At 41.3% G+C, this 19593-nt stretch overlaps 1 long non-coding RNA gene across 1 annotated transcript; it reads left to right on the forward strand.

Moving 5' to 3' along the window:
* On the forward strand, positions 1 to 19289 carry LOC309658634. Its single transcript, XR_014262341.1, has 2 exons — positions 1 to 10647; positions 11584 to 19289. It is a non-coding gene; the product is annotated as an uncharacterized lncRNA (long non-coding RNA).
* Positions 19290 to 19593: the final 304 nt, after the last annotated feature.

Below are 19593 nucleotides of genomic sequence, written 5' to 3' on the forward strand. Positions count from 1 at the left end.
AAAACAAATAATTAAGAAGGCAAGATTTTACGTAGATAAAACCAACCTCTAACACAACTTCATTCCACTAAAGCCTTAGGCCCCAGCCCCCAGCAAAATTGGAGACATAGTTTGAAAGCTGAAAAGGCAGATCATAAAATCCTCATTTCTTTTTAATTGTGCATTGTAAGGCAAGAAATACACAGGAAGCCTGGCTCGGTGATTTTTCTGCTCTCAGCTTTTTTTGCCTGTAGCATTTCTGACATCCTCAGATCTTCTGAAGCTCCTTATTTACTTTATTTTTCTTCTTTTGATTATAGAATAGCAAAAAGTCCTAGAAAGCTTGGTCCTGGTGCATGACGATGGAAGAGCTCTTTCCTGGAGTACCAGGTCCGCCATGCTGGATGAGACGCACTGTGGGAGCTCTGGAAAGCAAAATGGGATGTTCCCTCTCAGACTGGAACTGGGAATCATTCTATTTAAAAGGACAGCTGTCATTTAATATTCACTGAGCGGCCACCATATTCTAAGTGCCATATGAAGCATACACGTACCTGACGTTTGAAAAGAGGAGACTAATTTTTTATGGAAACCAGTTACAACTGATACTTGATTTTGGAAAGGGGTAGAAGGAATTCTTGGTGCTTCACTTTTTGCTGAGAAAAATGCCACATGGATTGCCAAGATGGTGATCCTGAAAAACCATTTGCAATATTCAATTAACAATAATTAAGGCACTCAGTGGGAAGCTCCTTAGTGACTTGCTTAATAGCAAAAATTGGTACTTGGAATTCCCGGTGGATGAGAGAAAAGATAATAAGTACCCCAAATATAAAGACAATCGAAATGAAACCAATAATGACCAAATTATATTACGCAAATAGACACACAAGTTGAATTAGGAATATCTAAGTTTTTGACGAGAAATATTAAAAAGTGATATAACATTTTAGCCATTAATTGATCATCTAATCTAGTTTAGTTCTGTGAAGGGAGCTGGTTTATAAAGCTTCAAGTTTTACATATGTTGATAAGGGACCACAGTCTATTATAACAACCTCATATTTCTAGGAGCTAGTAAAGTCTAATTTTCTGTTAATACAGTTAATAATGAACTATAATTGATTCTATTACCAATAGTCTTAAAAAGACAGTTAGCTAGTCATTTAGTCCATCTTTTCATGATCACATACTCCCAAAATAGTAAAGCTAATTTAATTTACTATATTCAACTTTAATAATTTTAAACTATTCTCCACCAACTAATTTTCTATGGTATTAAACAGATTCTTCGTTTTTTCTCCTTTATAGTTTTTTCTCACATACTCTCTTACTATAACTCACTTCTCCATCAATTTCCCCTCCTTCATATATTTGAAATTGTACAATCAATCCCAATAATCCTCCAATATCCAATTAAGGTGTAAGTCAAGGGTTGCCTGTACATGCTTGAATGCAGTAAATCTAAAGCATGGGAGACTTGTTAGATTTCACTAATCCAACCTCCCCATTCATATGTGTATATTTAAGTCTAAAAACCTAACGCAGTCTGATCTCTGGCAAGGAAAAAACAATCAGTGCATTCATCATTAATCATGCAAGCATTGTAAAAGTTCTCTTTCAAATCCTCTGCTCTACTCCTTTGTATGTCCAAACCTCTGTTAAGCTCAGTAAAATCTTTGCTTTTTAAAACTTTATAAGTATGTTTGAACAAAACCCTCATATTTATTATCAGAGAGCTAAGTCAGTCAATCCTTCCATATGAAAATAACTCTAAGGAAGTCATAAATCATGTCTATCATGCAGATGTAAACATATATTTATGTATACATATATGAACATATGTGTATATATATAAAATATTTTTCAAAAACTTGATCATACTTTTCTTAATATGTTGTAAATATATTTTTATTCCAATTAATAGATATAAATCTTACCAGTTTAATGACTGTGTAATAGTATGGATATAGTTTACTTCATTTGATTATTCCTCTATTGTTCAACATTTAGGATCTTCCATTTTACTTGTACATACATCCTTATATACTTATTTCATTGTTTTCTTGGGATGAATTTCTTCAGGTCAAATGTTTAAGCCTTCAAATATATATTGACAATTTGTCCTCCAGAAAGGTAGTTTCATCTTGCATTGCCATGGGCAGTGTATGAACATGTCAAATCCCCAACATCCTGGACAACTCTGATTTTTCCTTATCTGATAGATGAAAAGAGGTATCTGGCTGCCATTTTTACTCTTTGGCTACTAGTAAGGAAGAAAATGCTTTCGTATGCTAAATAGTCATTTCTTCTTTTGTAAATTCCCAAATCATGTTCTTTGTCCACTTCTACATAGTAAGAATACTGCCCCATTGTTAGTTACATCTACAGTCTTGCAAATGCTTTTCCCAGTCTGTATTTGTCTTTTAAATTTGTTCACAGTATTTTTTTCTATTTTTGCATGCTTGTTTTTAAAAAATAAATACTCTTAGAAGCAGTTTTTAACAAATAAAAAATAAATAAATCCATTTGGGAGACATAGAAATTTTGTCAGCTTTTAAAAAGTTTTCAAATGGCTGTAATTTTCAGTATGGACCTTGGAATTTGGAAGCTCTCTTGCAGTTCTTTCATTCATTGAGTGTCTCTGTGTGAAAAGCACTAAGCTAGCCACTGGGGGGGGACGGGCGGGGTACTAGGATGTTTACACCTGATCTCTGTCCTCAGATCTAGACAAAGGAACAAACAGAACAACAACTACACATGGTTGAATATGAGTGAACATAAGAGGATAGGATAGTATTACAGTTGCTTTGGAATTCAGAATTTGAAATAATTGGTTGTTCAGTGGAACTTGTGGGAAGATGTGTGGTTGTTAGTGAGCCAGTTGGTTTGCTTCAGTGGCACGACTGGTTTAAACTTGGGGATTAGACAAATGTGCCACCCTCAATTACATCCTGTGTCGGCTTTAGGGTATATATCTATTCTGATCCAGTAATGAACTCTCATTTGGAGCAGAGTACAGACTTGATCCTACTAATCCTGGCCATCAGGATATTTTCTGTACTCAAATAAAAGCAAGGACCTGATCTAACACACTCTACTAGGAAGAATGTCTGCTGACCTCTAAGACTTCCATCAAAATCATAGTTTGCCAAGGTGTAAGCTGACCGCATCCTTTAGAGGCATGTGGATCAGCCAGCTGGCAAGGCTTGGCCACCACTCTTCCCAGGCAATCAGCCAACAACCCAGCACTCCCAGCAAGCTTCATTCCCACTGCAACATTTGTTTAATTTTATTTTTTGAGGCATTCTGTTAATTGGGACCTTTTGCAAAGTCTTTCAGGCACTTTGAAGTGCCCATTCTCCCATCAATTTCTGGTGAAAATTTATAGTCCTGTCACACGTGTCTTCAGCAAGAAATCTGTACAAAGACTGAAGTTGATTTTTTTTTCTTTACCTAACTCAGTGTAGCAGAAATGAGGCAGAGGAACTGTCAGTCATTTCTAAGGATGACAATTTTCACTGCTTGACAATCCTAAATTTAAAATTCCAGCTATTTGATGATATGCCTGTGTATGGCCCATCCCCCAGATCCAATGATAAGTGTCGAACAGCAGGTTTAGGGCCCTTTGCTTAGGCATGATAATTTAGGGAAATAGTTAGCTCATCAAAATTGGCTGGGTGCCCTGTTTTCATATTATCCAGACAGAAGAAGTCACTGAACCACAACTTTGCTGCTTAGAAATAGGCACCAAAAGGGAGGGAGTGCGGGAACTATGAATAGTTAGCCAGTTACCATATTCAATCATGAAGTGTACTTTACACTCAAGGATAAACTGATACATGTTAAATTATGCTTGAAGAAATGTCTGGAAGAGCACTCAGGAGATCTGCTGGCTGAACTCTGGTCTTCCCCAGACAGGTGACCTTTAGCCAGACCCAGGACTCTTTGAACCAGAGGTTCTTCACATGTGAAAGAGAGTCCAAATAGATGACTTCTAAGTTCCAGAGCTTCATGTTTTGAGAACTTGATTGAAAAGCCACATTAGGGGCTTCCCTGGTGGCGCAGTGGTTGAGAATCTGCCTGCTAATGCAGGGGACACGGGTTCAAGCCCTGGCCTGGGAAGATCCCACATGCCGCGGAGCAACTAGGCCCGTGAGCCACAACTACTGAGCCTGCGCGTCTGGAGCCTGTGCTCCGCAACAAGAGAGGCCACGATAGTGAGAGGCCCGCGCACCGTGATGAAGAGTGGCCCCCGCTTGCCGCAACTAGAGAAAGCCCTAGCACAGAAACGAAGACCCAACATAGCAATCAATCAATCAATAAATAAATCTTTAAAAAAAAAAAAAAAGAAAGAAAAGCCACATTAATCATTTCTATGTTCAGGTACATTCTACTTTTATAAAGTCACTTTTTAAAACTATAAACTCATAATTCATTAAGTAATTACTCTCTTAAGTCTACATAGGTGATTCAGCAGAGTATACCCTCTGTCTCATCTTAAGAAGTTCGCATGCTCAAAATGGGTACCTGAAGTCAGAGTAGAAATCCCCACCAGATAAGATCACAGAGGCCCAGAGTACTGTGGGGATTGGAAACCCAGATGTGACCCTTTCCAGCTCTTCTGTTCTGAGACTGACTCCATGATATTTGTTTGGAGATTGCAAGCAGTGTTTCATGGAACAATTGGTATTTAATGAGAACCTTGAATGAACAGTGAGATTTCCAAAGAGAAAGATGAAATGGAGGAAATTCTAGGCAGAGAGAACAGAATAAACACAGATGCAGACCCAAGAAATTTCGGACAATATTTAAAGAATTCCTGAACTCAAACACCTAGAGACAACAAATCCAATTTGTTTGCAATCCAGGTTAAGGTATTAATTTATCTTTTCAACAAATATTGATTGAACACCCATGCTTGGTGTGGTAGGACAGCTAAAGATGTCTCTGGAAGTTCAAATATAGGGTTAAACTAGGTTTCTAAATAATAAAAGAAATATATGCATATTTTGCACAAAATATGGAAGACAGAGGGGGACAAAGAACTAAAGTAAAAATCACCCACCTTATTTAAGTTTATAGACTTTGAAGGTAATATCTCACCTAGTACACAGAATCAAACATATGAATTTGGATGAATACAGAAGCAATCACTGATTAGCTCAAAGCAACATTTAAATTGATCTTTTCCGTGAAAAGGCATTAGAAAAAGCAATCTAAAGAACACCTGTTTAGACGCACAAGAATCAACAATTACGTTCTTCAGGGAATGAGGAGTTTTCAGCTGCCTTCACTCCAAGGAGAGGCAATAGAGCTTAGCATTTTTATTAGCATAATCCAGAACATTTAAGGGGGCCAGAGGAAAATATTCACACCCACCTCTTAATCTTGAAGAGGAGGCAAGTGCCTTAAGGCACTCACTTAATTAGCATGGGCTGGGGCTGAGGGAGGGGACACCCTAGGATTCTTCACTTGACAATTTCCCTTTAAGAAATATGGGCTCTAGACTTTAGAGTAAAAGAAAAACTAACTTCAGTCTCAACCATGTGACCTGAGAAGACCTAGACAGTGAATCTGATTGGTGCAGAGGTGGAAGAGGCAGAGCGGACGCCTCCACATGGCCTCTAGTCTAGAATGGCTGGCGCTTCCGCCGGGAGTCAGTTTGAAGCCACTAAAGCTGGCGCCGCACAGCTCCAGGGAATGGGAACGTCATTCACAGAGCCTGTGATGGGAATGTCAAGTGGGAAAGCTTGGCTTCACTCCTGCTGCCCCCTCCTCAGATGGCTTCCTAATAATATTCAATAGTAATAACAAAAATAGCTAGCATCCGCTGAGTGCTTACTATGTGCCAGATGCCATGCACTTGATGTGCAAAATCCCATTGATTCCCATGAGCAGGTAATATTAATATCACAATTTTGTAGATAGTAGAGTGAGCATACAGTAAATTTATTATCCCACCTGGGGCACTTCTGAGAGAGAAAAGAGGTGCTATTACTAACGACACTGGGACAATAGGTGTAAAGCAAGACTGACTCAAGTGAACCAGAGAATGTGGTCACCCTACAGATAAGGGGGCTCGGGTGCAGAATCAGGATCAAGGGTACTTTGTAATGTCAGTCTCAAAATGTTTCTATGGAACAGCTTTCATCTTTGTGCCAGGCCTTCCTGAGCTTTAAATATTTTTATCTATCAAATGGACTTAATGAAACAACTTCATACAGTTATATAAGGATGTAATCAGAGCAAAGCACCTACACTGTGTGTAGGAGCTCAAAGTGCTAGTCACTTAATAAACCTCAGTTACCTTCTCCAAACTCCCTCTAGAATGCAGGCCTCTTTGGGACCTCAGGCAAGCCCCTTCACTTCTCTGGCCCTCAGTTGCCTCGTTCATACAAGAATGGGGGTGGATTAAAGGCAAAACATTCCTTTTAACTTTGAACTTCTTTCTCCTCTGGTTCCTCTGGAGTTCATCTTTGTTCACTCACAGCAGCAGGAGGAATGCCCCTCTCCTCTGCTTTTAGTTCAGAGAAGGGTTTCCTTTTGTTTATGCCTACTTTCATTCTCTGGTGCTTTCTCTAGGAGGTTGAAAATGGTGGCTGAGGGAAGACTTCCTCTCCCCCATTCTCTTCTTTCCATTGCTTTGCTCGTGCTGGAACTCTTTATGTAGATTGCCCCTCAATTTGGGACAGAAATGCCAGGGAGCAGCTGATGAGCTGGACAAGGAATCCCATTTGGATCTGGTCAGGTGAAGTGTTTCCTCTGCAATGTGTCACCTTGTCCTTTCTTGGGACCACCAAATGTCTGTACTGGGAAAGATATGTCACAAATTGCATTCAGAGGTCACACAGTTATGCTAATGCAAGGGCCATTTTTCCTAAGAATAAATGTTGGAATTGAATTGAGAATTAAACACCTTAATGAATCAAAGGCAGTGGGAGGTGGGAAAAGTACACGGGGCCTGTGGTGTGAGATGGTTCCTTGTGCAAATCCTCAGGACAGTGCGGCCTCCAGCAGAGGCAAGGACACTCGGGTGTGCCTTCTTCTTTCCTTTCTCCCTCTCCCTCCCTCCCTCCATCCTTCCTTATTTCAAAGATGTTAGTTGAGCACCTCCATGTTATATTCAGGAATGATGCTAGCCTCTGAGGGCTGGAATAAATGAAAAACAGGCATGGTCTCTGCCTTCATAGAGCTTCCACTGTAGCAGTGAGAGAGATGTAATCTAATCACCACACGAAAGCGTGTCAGATTAGGCCTCTGAGAAGTGCCATGGAGGAGAAATACAGGGCTCCATGGAGAGGTCTGACCTAGTTAGAGAGGCTGGGCAAGGTCTCCCTGAGGAAGTGACGAGGGTCCAGCCGAGACGGGAAGGATGACTTGGCATTCCGGGCAGAGGAAGTAGCTTGTGTAAAAGCCCTGAGGTGAGAGGAAGCTCAGAGGGTTTGAAGAACCGAAAGAAGGTCAGAGTGTCTGGAGCCCTGAGAACAAGGGGAGAGGGTGCAGGATGGGACTGGAGAGGGAGATGGGGCCCAGACCACGCCCGGCCCCGGAAGCCCCTGTAAGCATTCAGGCTTTTCCTCAAAGCCACAGAGAACTTGTGCAAGTGTTCTCAGCAGGAAGGTGAAGGATCAGAGTTTATTTGAAAATGATCACTCCAGGAAAATGGATTCAAAGGTGGCAAGAAAGGAAGCGAGGAAATAATAAGGAGTAATGGTAGTTAATGTTTATGGAAACATGAAACCATGGACCAAGTATTGTTCTAGGAACTTTATACACATTATCTCTTCTAATCCTCATACAGACCTAGAGGCTATCATCCCCTCTTTTCACAGAAGAGGAGGTTGAGACACAGAGCAACTGGACCAACGGTGGTTGGCAAGTGCTGAAACCAGGCTGTGACCCAGGAAGTCCATCTGTTGAGTCCACTGTTTGATCACTACAGCACAGAGGCTCCTTCCTGCTCACAGGCCAGGTGGAAGACAGAGCAGGGGTTGCACCAGGCTAGTGTCTATGGACAGACCCTGGAGCTATTAAGTGGTAAGAATTGACAAGATTCAGACCAGAATTTGGGGGGCTGGAGGGAGTCCCAGTTCTGTGTGGGTAAGAAGGTGAGAGGGGATGCAGCTCTGGGTCTAGAGACCCTGCAAGGGGCCAGGCTTGAGGTGGAGAGCATGATTTGGTTGAGGGTACTTCTTTACAGCTTTGGATCTAAGGAAAGAAAACAGCTTTGATACTTCACTGTGAGCATTCATTATGTTTTCTTGCTTTCTCTTCCTCTTACTGGGAATTCCATGAGATCTGCTAAGAACTAACGACTTTAGGTCTCTTCTTTTAAAAACTAGACAGATGCCATTTCTCTTCCTGCTTTATTTATTTATTCGACTTGATGTTTAATTCTTTTAGTTTCTAAAAATTTTGCTTTCACTCTGACTGCACTCCTAGAAATTCCGTCTGAAGATTACTTGGATTCACATGCTTGTTGATTTTATCCCCTGCTTCTCAGAATTAGAGAAAAACAGCCATGTTTTCTAGCTTCCAAACACTTTCTTCTGCCAACAACTGACATTCTTAATTCTGACACTGGTCAGAGTGTCCCTGAGCCTTGGAATGTATACATCACTTTATTTCAAAAATGCACTTCAGGTATCTACATGTTAAAATTTCTTAGACAATACAAACCGTACTTGTCTATAGCTGCCACTAAAGTACATTTTATTTTAATTAATTAATGTATTTATTTTTGGCCACGTTGGGTCTTCGTTGCTGAGCACGGGCTTTCTCTAGTTGCGGCGAGCAGGGGTTACTGTTTGTTGCCGTGCACAGGCTTCTCATTGTGGTTGCTTTTCTTGTTGCAGAGCACGGGCTCTAGGTGCACGGGCTTCAGTAGTTGTGGCACGCGGGCTCAGTAGTTGTGGCACGTGGGCTCAGTAGTTGTGGCTCGCAGGCTCTAGAGCACAGGCTCAGTAGCTGTGGCGCATGGGCTTAGTGGCTCCACGGCATGAGGGATCTTCCCGGGCCTGGGATAGAACCCATGTCCCCTGCAGTGGCAGGCGGATTCTTAACCACTGCACCACCAGGGAAGTCCCTAAAGTACATTTTAAAATACACAGTTACTTTAGTCTTGTCTCCAGGATAATTTTTGGACAATTTCCTAAAGAACAATCTTTTCACAGATTTCTGGTTCAAACCACTAGACTACAAAGGCCAATTTGGCAAAGTTGTTCTCTCTCTCTCTCTCTCTCTCTCATGCACACACACACACACAGTTCTAAAAAGGAAGATGAAGTCATGTACTATTGCAAAATTTCTATAAATTCTAAAATATATCACCAGAGGGACAGTTCTAACAAATTAGTCAGAATTGTAATTTTAACTCTGTAGGGTACTTCTGGCTAAGCTATTTGCCCCTGATGATTCCACAAAAGCAGCCAGACTCCATTTACGCTTCTTTGTTAAAATGCATTGTGAGATGAGCGTTGATGGTGCCTTCATTAATTCGTGCAATGATCCTTTGGCACGTACTATGTGCCAAAGACTGCGGCAGGGGGCAGAGTGATGTTCTAGGAGGGCATAACGTCCATCTTAAATTTCAATCTTGGGCTTCCCTGGTGGCACAGTGGTTAAGAATCCGCCTGCCAATGCAGGGCACACGGGTTCGAGCCCTGGTCTGGGAAGATCCCACATGCCGCGGAGCAAGTGGGCCCGTGAGCCACAGCTACTGAGCCTGTGCTCTAGAGCCCGCGAGCCACAACTGCTGAAGCCGGCGTCCCTAGAGCCCGTGCTCCGCAACAAGAGAAGCCACAAAAATGAGAAGCCCGCACAACGAAGAGTAGCCCCTGCTTGCTGTAACTAGAGAAAGCAAAGACCCAACGCAGCCAAAAATAAATAAAAATAAAATAAATTTATTAAAAAAAAAATTTCAATCTTGTGGAGGAATCAGAACTAAAGAAACAATTACATTACAGAGTTTCTGGAAGAAGAAAGCTTTAAGCTGAGACCTGAAGGATGAGTAGAAGTTATCAAGGAGACGAGAAGAAAAGAGACCTCCAGTTAGAGGGAACCACATATTCAAAAGACTCAGAGTGAGCAAGAACAGGGTATGCAAAAACTGCAAGAAGTTCAGTAGGGCTGGATCTGAGAATGCAGGGGGGTGGTTGGTGAATGAGGCATAGTGAATGGTCATGAAAAGTCTTGTAACCATGTTAAGGAATTCGGAATTTATCCTGAGGGTAGAGGTTGCCCATTAAAAGGGTTACAGCAGGGAGTGTGGAGAATTGATCGAGGAGAAGCTGTTGTAGTGACACAGAGAAAACCATGGCCTGAACTAGGACAGTAGCAGAGGGGGCAGATTCATAGGGTAACTGGCAGGTTGGCTATGGGAAATCAGGGCAGGGGGAAGGTGACAGGATGACTCTCAGGTTTTGGGTTTGGCCAACCAGATGGATGACAGAGCCGTCCACTGAGAGAGAGAACACTGGAGGGGAGACAGGTCTCAGCATGCTGAGGTTGAGGTACCTGTGGGACACCCAAAGTAGATGACCAGTATATAGTTAGTTCTTTAGTTAGTTAGTTAGTTAATTAGTTGAGGGGTCTAGACTAAAGATATAGACATGGTAACTGAAGCTAGCTGAAGTAATAGATGAGTGTGCTCAAGAAGAGCTGTAGGTGCCCAAGAAGAGATGTCCAGTGATTTTAGCAACATGGCGGTCATCTGATTTTGAAGCGGCAAGTTCAGGGGGGTGGTGAAGGCAGAAGCCAGGTTGCAGAGTGAGCACGGGGAAAGGAACAGTGTAGACAACTCTCTCAAGAAGTTTAACCATAGAAGGGAAAAGAGAAGCAGGGGTGGCTGCTTGGCAGTGGTTTAAGATTTAGGGGACTCTGGTGAATTTAAACATCAATGATAAAAACTTGGGAGGGAGAGAGGGGCTGAGGGTTCAGCAAAAAGAGGCTTGGTCTTGGGGAAGGCTGGGGAGGACATCCAGGGACTGGGAAAGGAATAGAAAATGTGAAGGAGTTTGAAGATGTTCTCACTGAGTGTTTTATTTCTGTTACTGGAGGGCAAGATAATCGGTTAAGCATGAGAAGGAAGTTTGCAGGATTAAAAGGGTAGAAGAGAATGGAGGTTTTCTTTTAAAAAAATAAAAATGAGTATTTCTTTTTAAACATCTTTATTGAAGTATAATTGCTTTACAGTGGTGTGTTAGTTTCTGCTTTATAACAAAGTGAATCAGTTATACATATACATATGTTCCCGTATCTCTTCCCTCTTGCATCTCCCTCCCTCCCACCCTCCCTATCCCACACCTCTAGGTAGTCACAAAGCACCGAGCTGATCTCCCTGTGCTATGCGGCTGCTTCCCACTAGTTATCTATTTTACACTTGGTAGTGTATATATGTCCATGACACTCTCTCACCCTGTCACATCTCACCCCTCCCCCTCCCCATATCCTCAAGTCCATTCTCTAGTAGGTCTGTGTCTTTATTCCCGTCTTGCCATTAGGTTCTTCATGACCCTTTTTTTTCCCCTTAGATTCCATATATATGTGTTAGCATACTGTATTTGTTTTTCTCTTTCTGACTTACTTCACTCTGTATGACAGACTCTAACTCCATCCACCTCATTACAAATACCTCCATTTCATTTCTTTTTATGGCTGAGTAATATTCCATTGTATATATGTGCCACATCTTCTTTATCCATTCATCCGATGATGGACACTTAGGTTGCTTCCATGTCCTGGCTATTGTAAATAGAGCTGCAATGAACATTTTGGTACATGACTCTTTTTGAATTATGGTTTTCTCAGGGTATATGCCCAGTAGTGGGATTGCTGGGTCATATGGTAGTTCTATTTTTAGTTTTTTAAGGAACCTCCATACTGTTCTCCATAGTGGCTGTATCAATTTACATTCCCACCAACAGTGCAAGAGGGTTCCCTTTTCTCCACACCCTCTCCAGCATTTATTGTTTCTAGATTTTTTGATGATGGCCATTCTGACCAGTGTGAGATGATACCTCATTGTAGTTTTGATTTGCATTTCTCTAATGATTAATGATGTTGAGCATTCGCTCATGTGTCTGTTGGCAATCTGTATATCTTCTTTGGAGAAATGTCTGTTTAGGTCTTCTGCCCATTTTTGGATTGAGTTGTTTGTTTTTTGTTATTGAGCTGCATGAGCTGCTTGTAAATCTTGGAGATTAATCCTTTGTCAGTTGCTTCATTTGCAAATATTTTCTCCCATTCTGAGGGTTGTCTTTTCGTCTTGTTTATGGTTTCCTTTGCTGTGCAAAAGCTTTTCAGTTTCATTAGGTCCCATTTGTTTATTTGTGTTTTTATTTCCATTTATCTAGAAGGTGGGTCAAAAAGGATCTTGTGATTTATGTCATAGAGTGTTCTGCCTATGTTTTCCTCTAAGAGAAAATGAGTATTTTTTAAATTAAAAAAGAAACACACGCCATGATTTTGAAAAAGCCAAGAGTATACAGTGAAATGTAAGTCTGTGCTGTACCCCAGCAGCCCAGCCCTCCAGCCCTTCTTTCTGGCGGCAACCCCAGGGACCTGTCTCTTGAACCTCCTTCCAGAGATATTCCATGCCCTGTTCTGAGCCACATTTTTTCACTTAACATTTTATCTTGAAGATGGTTCCACATCAGCACAAAAAAATCCACCCCATTATGAAATATACTTTCTTTAACCAGTTCTTGTACATACTTCTTGGCTTACAGTAGGAAACGTGTGTAGGGACAGAATTGCCCTCTAAAGATTTACGGGTCAACTTGAGTGGCCATGAGGTGCCCAGATTAAACATCATTTCTGGCTGTCTGTGAGCGTGTTTCTGGATGAGGTGAGCATTTGAATCTGTGGACTCAGTAAAGTAGATCATGTTCCCCAATGCGGGTGGGCCTCATCTAATCCACTGAAGGCCGGAATAGAACAGGAGAAAGGAAGAATTCATCCATTTTTTTCTTGCCTTATTGCCTGACTTGAGATATCTCATCTCATATTCTTCTGCTCTGGGACTGAGATTTACACCATCAGCTCCCTTGGTTTCCAGGCCTTCAGACTCGTACTGAATTACACCACTGGCTTTCCTGGGCCTCCAGCTTGCACACAGCAGATCGTGGAACTGCTCAGTCTCCATAATCACATGAGCCAATTCCTCAGAATAAATCTCTTTCTATATATCTGTGTACATCCCGTTGGTTCTGTTTCTCTGGAGAATCTTAATACAATATCCTTGCCTATTTTTTTATTGGGTTGTTGGTCTTTTTCCTACCGATTTTTAAGAATGGAGGTTTGCAGTAGTCTCCATGGAAGAGAAGCAAGGGCCAAAGCGGGTTGGTGTCCGGGGCAGCCTCCAGGCTCCTCCCTCTCTGCAGCAGAGCTAAGTACAGAGCTCTGCAGGCACTCCTTGAATTGAATAGGTTTTCACTGAACTGCCTGTTTGCAGCCCTGGCCTGTGATTTCTTTCTCCAGAAGGATTACAATTCCCTGAGGCTATTGCTGACCAACAGGCCTGCGGTCGGAGAAGGAAGGAAGGAAGGCCCCCATTCTGTGAGTTCCATTGTCGGCCTGTGAGCGGGTGGGGGAGAAGTTGCTCAAATCCCTGAGTCGGCCTGGGAAGGGACTTGGGGGCCTCCTTGCTGGGCTTGGTGTTTACTCTGGGCACCAGTTTCCCGTACTTGATCCAAAGGGTGTGTCCTTCCAGGCCTGGAGTGAGCCAACCATGCCAGCCCCGGTAGATGCCAGTCTCCCGGACGCAGCTCTTGATGCCCCCGCCCCCAGCTGGCTGCCCTCACACACAGACTGTCACCTCGGCTGCCAGCCACCCTCCTTGATCACACACACAGTCCTAGGCCCAAGGGCCTGAGGGCAGGGGGCTGAGAAGGCTGAGGATGAAGGGTGAGGCTGATGCTTCCCTGTCCTCCGCAGGGAGCCGGCTCCCTCCGCCCTTTTGCATTTCCCAGAGCCCCACAGACAGGTTCAAGGCCTGAAAGGTGTGAGAGGCCACTCTAACTCCTAAACTCCTCAATGCGAAGCCCAGAAAGCACCTTTTCCCAAAGCAGAACTTACAGCTTCCTGCTACCCATGAAAACTCCAAGTGGTGTGAATTGTTTTGTAAACTCTCTTATCACACATACGAATCATACAGTTAAAAATCATACAGTTAAAATGACCTAAGTAATGAAAGGATAGAAACACATTTTAATCCTTTGTTAGCATATGTGATGTGCCTGGTGCTGTGCTAAAAGGCTTTACATACATTTGGCCCTTACAACAACCCTGTAAGGTAGTGAGCATTGTTATCCCCATTTTACAGATGACAAAAGTGAGGCTTAGGGCGGTTAAGTAACTTTCCCTAAATCACAGGATTGGTAAATGGCAAGGCAGGCATTTGAACTTAGCTCTAAATGTGGGAAATGTGTAAACACAGCCTTAGACCGCGGCGTGCACCCCTGTTCATCCCCCATCAACACAGCTGTAGCCAGGGAGGCCCTTACTGACTGGTATTTCATGTTTCTCAATGCTCTGTAGATTCCGCTTTTCCTAAAAAAGAGGCCTGCCTAGGAATTCTGCCCCAGGATACTTAAACCCATCACAGGTTTTCAAAAACAGACGACCTTATTAAACAGGAACTTTATACCAGAGTCTAGTTGGGCTTCTCTGTCTAGTGACCAGATGAAGGTCTTGCCGGGGGTGGATGATTGCTTAAACTACTGAAATAGTTATGAAAAGCGGCATTCATGTTACAACTCCCAATATTCAAATGCATGGGGCAGTCTAGCATTTTTCAAATTTCATAACCATTGCTTTTAGACTCCACTTCTTTAATTAAAAATAATTTCTTGGAAACCGTAAACAAAATGAAAAGACAACCTAAGGATTGGGGGAAAATATTTGCAAATGATGCAACCGACAAGGGCTTAATTTCCAAAAGATACAAACAGCTCATACAATTCAATATAGGAAAAACCAAACAACCCAATCAAAAAATGGGCAGAAGGCCTAAACAGACATTTCTCCAAAGAAGACATACAGATGGCCCACAGGCACATGAAAAGGTGTTCATCATCGCTAATTATTAGAGAAATGCAAATCAGAACTACAATGAGATACCCCCTCACACTGGTCAGAATGACCATCATTAAAAAGTCTACAAATAATAAATGCTGGAGAGAGTGTGGAAAAAAGGGAACCCTCTTACACTGTTGGTGGGAATGTAAATTAGCGTAACCACTATGGAAAACAGTATGGAAGTTCCTCAAAAAACTAAAAATAGAGTTGCCATATGATCCAGCAATCCCACTCCTGGGCATATACCTAGACAAAACTATAATTTGAAAAGACACATGCACCTCTATGTTCATAGCAGCACTATTTACAATACCCAAAACATGTAAGCAAACTAAATGTCCATCGACAGGTGAATGAATAAAGAAGATGTGGTGCATATATGTATATATATATTATATATATATATATATATATATATATATATATATATATATATACAATGCAATATTAGTCATAAAAAAGAATGAAATAATGCCATTTGCAGCAACATAGATGGACCTAGAGATTATCATACTAAGTGAAGTAAGTCAGAAAGAGAAAGACAAATACCATATGATATCACTTACATGTGGAATATAAAATATGACACAAGTGAATATATCTATGAAACAGAAACAGACTCACAGACATAGAGAACAGACTTGTGGTTGCCAAGGGAGAAGGAAGAGGGAAGGATTGGGAGTTTCAGATTAGCAGATGCAAATTATTATATATAGGATGGATAAACAACAGTGTCCTACTGTATAACACAGGGAACTGTATTCAATATCCTGTGATAAACTGAAATGGAAAAAAACATGAAAAAGAATATATACGTATAACTGAATCACTTCTCTGTACAGCAGAAATGAACACAACATTGTAAGTCAACTATACTTCAATAAAATTTAAAAAATAATAATTTCTTGTATTCACTTCCTATCCGACCCCTTCTCTTGTGAGTGGAGGTTTAAGCTCAGAATCCTAGCATCGGTGGAGCTTTGACTTTGAGTTAACAGGGGCTGGGTTGCAGACCCATAACTAGAATCCTGAGAGGTAGTTTGTTTTCTTTTTCAACCCTCTTGATGGCCAAAGGTGCTAAACATGTAGCTATGTAACAGCTGAAAAGGAAATCGAACACAAAGAAGAAAATGACACAGCCCTAACCCACAATTTAAAAGGCAAACATTCAAAACACGTGGACTGAGGAAGTCTTTTTTTTTTTTTTTTAACCTTTTACTTCATAAAAGTTTCTAATGAAAGGCCTCATGGAAAAATTTTTAAAGTTTTAACTTTTACTGTTTAGGTCGATGCTGATCAGAAAGTACTACCTTTCCTTACAACACACAGTATTACCAGGGACATTGATAGAGAACCACACAGCAATGAGTACATGTTCCTCTGGGTAAAAACTACTGCAGTCCGTTAAAGGTCTGCAATTTTGTAAAATGGTTCCAATATCTGCTTCCCCTTTGTCTCTAGAACCCAAAATTTAGAGAATTCTTTCAAAATTTCTCAAGCTGCAAGTAGTGCATGGCGTCTCAAATGCGAAAAATGCCAAAAGAGTACTTTGATTTTCAGTGCTTTCTAACCAGTGAGTTCCTAGTTCGTTATAGTATCTTCAGGGTAGGAGGAAATGAAGTTTTTTTCCACTGGCAGGGGAGGGGACCCAATCATAATTTTTAGTTCCTAATAAAGAAAAGTGCAGCCAATTTAAATGGCCCCAAATAAATTATTGTTGAAACTAGCATTTTAAAAAATTGGTATGTTTGGAGTCTAAAGGATTGGTACTAATTTATGAATAGCAAGTCAGAGAGCAAGCTGAAATAGGCCTGACTTTCCAGGTTGGCCTCGAGGGGCACAGCATGGCCACTCCTGTCGGCCCCTCTGAGCAAGACAACAGAGATGGCCCACAGGAGGTTTCTACATTTTGAGGAATATACTTCCTAAAGTCCTGGATTCTTTTTATGTTTTGTTTTTTCTCTTAAGAGGGGTAGGTGTATAGGGACAAACTAGGAAACGGATGGGGAGAAAGGAAAATGCATTACCAAGTTAGAGAAAATTTGTGGCACAATATCCCAATGGATGTGAACTGAATTTCATTGGCAACTGCCTCCACAGTCAGAGCAACTAAACAAGGTGACTTCAAGGGGAAAGTTCCAATTTCTGCAGTGCTGAGATTAGAGACCAATGGCAACTCCCTTGAAGGCCTGGGAGCTGCTCCCTCTGTTCTCTTTCCTCCTCCACCCTCCCCACCCCTATTCCTTCCCACTCTTAGACTATCCAGTACTGTGATGTTAAGAAAACCACGTCTAAAGAACTATTCTCCCTAAGAAGGGCATTACATTGTTAGAGAGGAGCCAACAGCGTCTTTGGAGACAGGCCCAGGTATGAATCCTGGCTCTCCCCCATACAGGCTGTGTGTTACAGTCAGGATACTTAACCTCTCTGAGCTTTAGGGTGCACATCTGTGAAATAAGGACAACAGAACTTACCGTGTGTATTTTTGAGGGGACTGTGAAGAAGTACATAAATGAAAGCCTTTGGAGTCAAACTGCCCAGATTCTCATGTTTCCCTGACTACTTTCCAGCTGTGTGACCTCTTGTAAGTAACTAACTTATATATGCCTTAAATATGAGTTTCCTCATTGTAAAAACAATAACATCCACCTTGTAAGTTCTTTTAAAGTTTCAATGAGATTGTTGGTACACCCTTTGCAAATATCTGGCACACAGTAAATGCTGGATAAATGCTAGCTGTCATTAAATAACATGTGTAGAGTGCCTAGGACTTAGCTGAGAAGGTATGTTCTATAAGCAGTTGTATCTACTAGTTTGAAAGCTGTAACTGGTTATATTTTGATAAATCTTCAACTATTCAAGCTAAATGCACACGGTCATATATCTATAATTTTTCAGAGTTTTACTGAAGTATAACGTGTAGGGTGCAGACATCTTAAGTATAAATTTAATTATATTTAACCCTGTTTTAGGTGATTTAAAAAGCTAGAAGCTTTCTCTGCTGAATCTGACAAGTAGAAGAAAAGAGATTAATTTGTCTGATTAAGACAGGTTTATTCTGAGAGAGAAAAAAATGCAATATTCAATATACACAATTTTTTACCAGCAAATAGCATACATTTTATTCATATAATTACCCACTGTCTTCGCTCATATCCCAAAGATTTCTTGGATTCACTAGAACATTTGCAGTTGTTGCTAATCAGAGGCAATATTTTCATAAAAGTGCCTGTGAGTTTGACCTCTGTAGCACCCCTGATTTAGAATCTTAAATTTTTTTCTTTAATTGATTACATCTTGCAGGAAGTGCAACAGATTCTCTTGAAAGAGCTTAACAGACAGATGTTTTGCATCTGAGTGAAGCGTAAACACCAACATCGCTTAGCTTTGAAAATTCTTTAATCTGAAAGATTTGGCTGAATTCACCCATTACAAGCAAATGACAATTCCTCTTAGCAACTCCTCTACCTGGCAGTTGACATGTTTATTTTGACAATGATTGTAAAGCTCATTCTGATTTCAAAAACATTCAAATATGAAAAAGCATGTGTCTTAGAACTGAGGAAGCAGTATTTTAATACTTTGCAACATACATTTCACCAAAAGCAATATGGGTTGTCTGTGTGTAAAAAAAAAAAAAAAAATTCTACAGGACACTGTGATTATGACTCTTTATTTGGCTTCATATTTTGGGAGCTAAGTTGTAATAGGAGCCAGAGATTCAAAGTGAGGAGTCTTGAGTGTTTTCTCCAATACAAATATCACTTCAAGACAACTTATGTTTCATATTAATAATCATCATCACTTTGGAGTATCTGCTCTGTGCTAGGCACTGTGCTATGTACATTATCTCTCCTAGTCTTTATTAAAAGTCCTATACAATCGGGGCTTCCTTGGTGGTGCAGTGGTTAAGAATCCACCTGGCAATGCAGGGGACACGGGTTCGAGCCCTGGTCTGGGAAGATCCCACATGCTGTGGAGCAGCTAAGCCCGTGCACCACAACTACTGAGCCTGCGCTCTAGAGCCTGCTAGCCACAACTACTGAGCCCGCGTGCCACAACTACTGAAACCTGCACACCTGGAGCCCATGCTCTGCAACAAGAGAAGCCACCGCAATGAGAAGCCTGCGCACCACAACAAAGAGTAGCCCCTGCTCGCCGCAACTAGAGAAAGCCCGCGCACAGCAACGAAGACCCAATGCAGCCAAATTTAAGTAAATTAAAAATTTTTTTTTAAAAAAGTCCTATACAATCAGTATTATTATCAATTTTTACAGACAGAGAAACTGGGGTTCAGAGAGATCATTCTTTAGGCTAACTTGCCAATGAGGAAGATCCTGACTTTGAACCCAAGCCTGTCAGACTCCAACACCTAGACTCTTTCAAGTACACACAATAGCTTTCAAGGTTGTGCCATGTCAAATAAATTTAGTGTACTCAGAATACCAGGAATGACTCCAAAGATCTGCTTGGGTAGAGGGAGTGGAAAGAGAGATAAATGTTTATATCCATATGTGTGTGTATATATATGTA

This window comes from Balaenoptera physalus (assembly GCF_965194825.1).
Source record: "Balaenoptera physalus genome assembly, chromosome: 3".
NCBI classification, from domain to species: domain Eukaryota; kingdom Metazoa; phylum Chordata; class Mammalia; order Artiodactyla; family Balaenopteridae; genus Balaenoptera; species Balaenoptera physalus.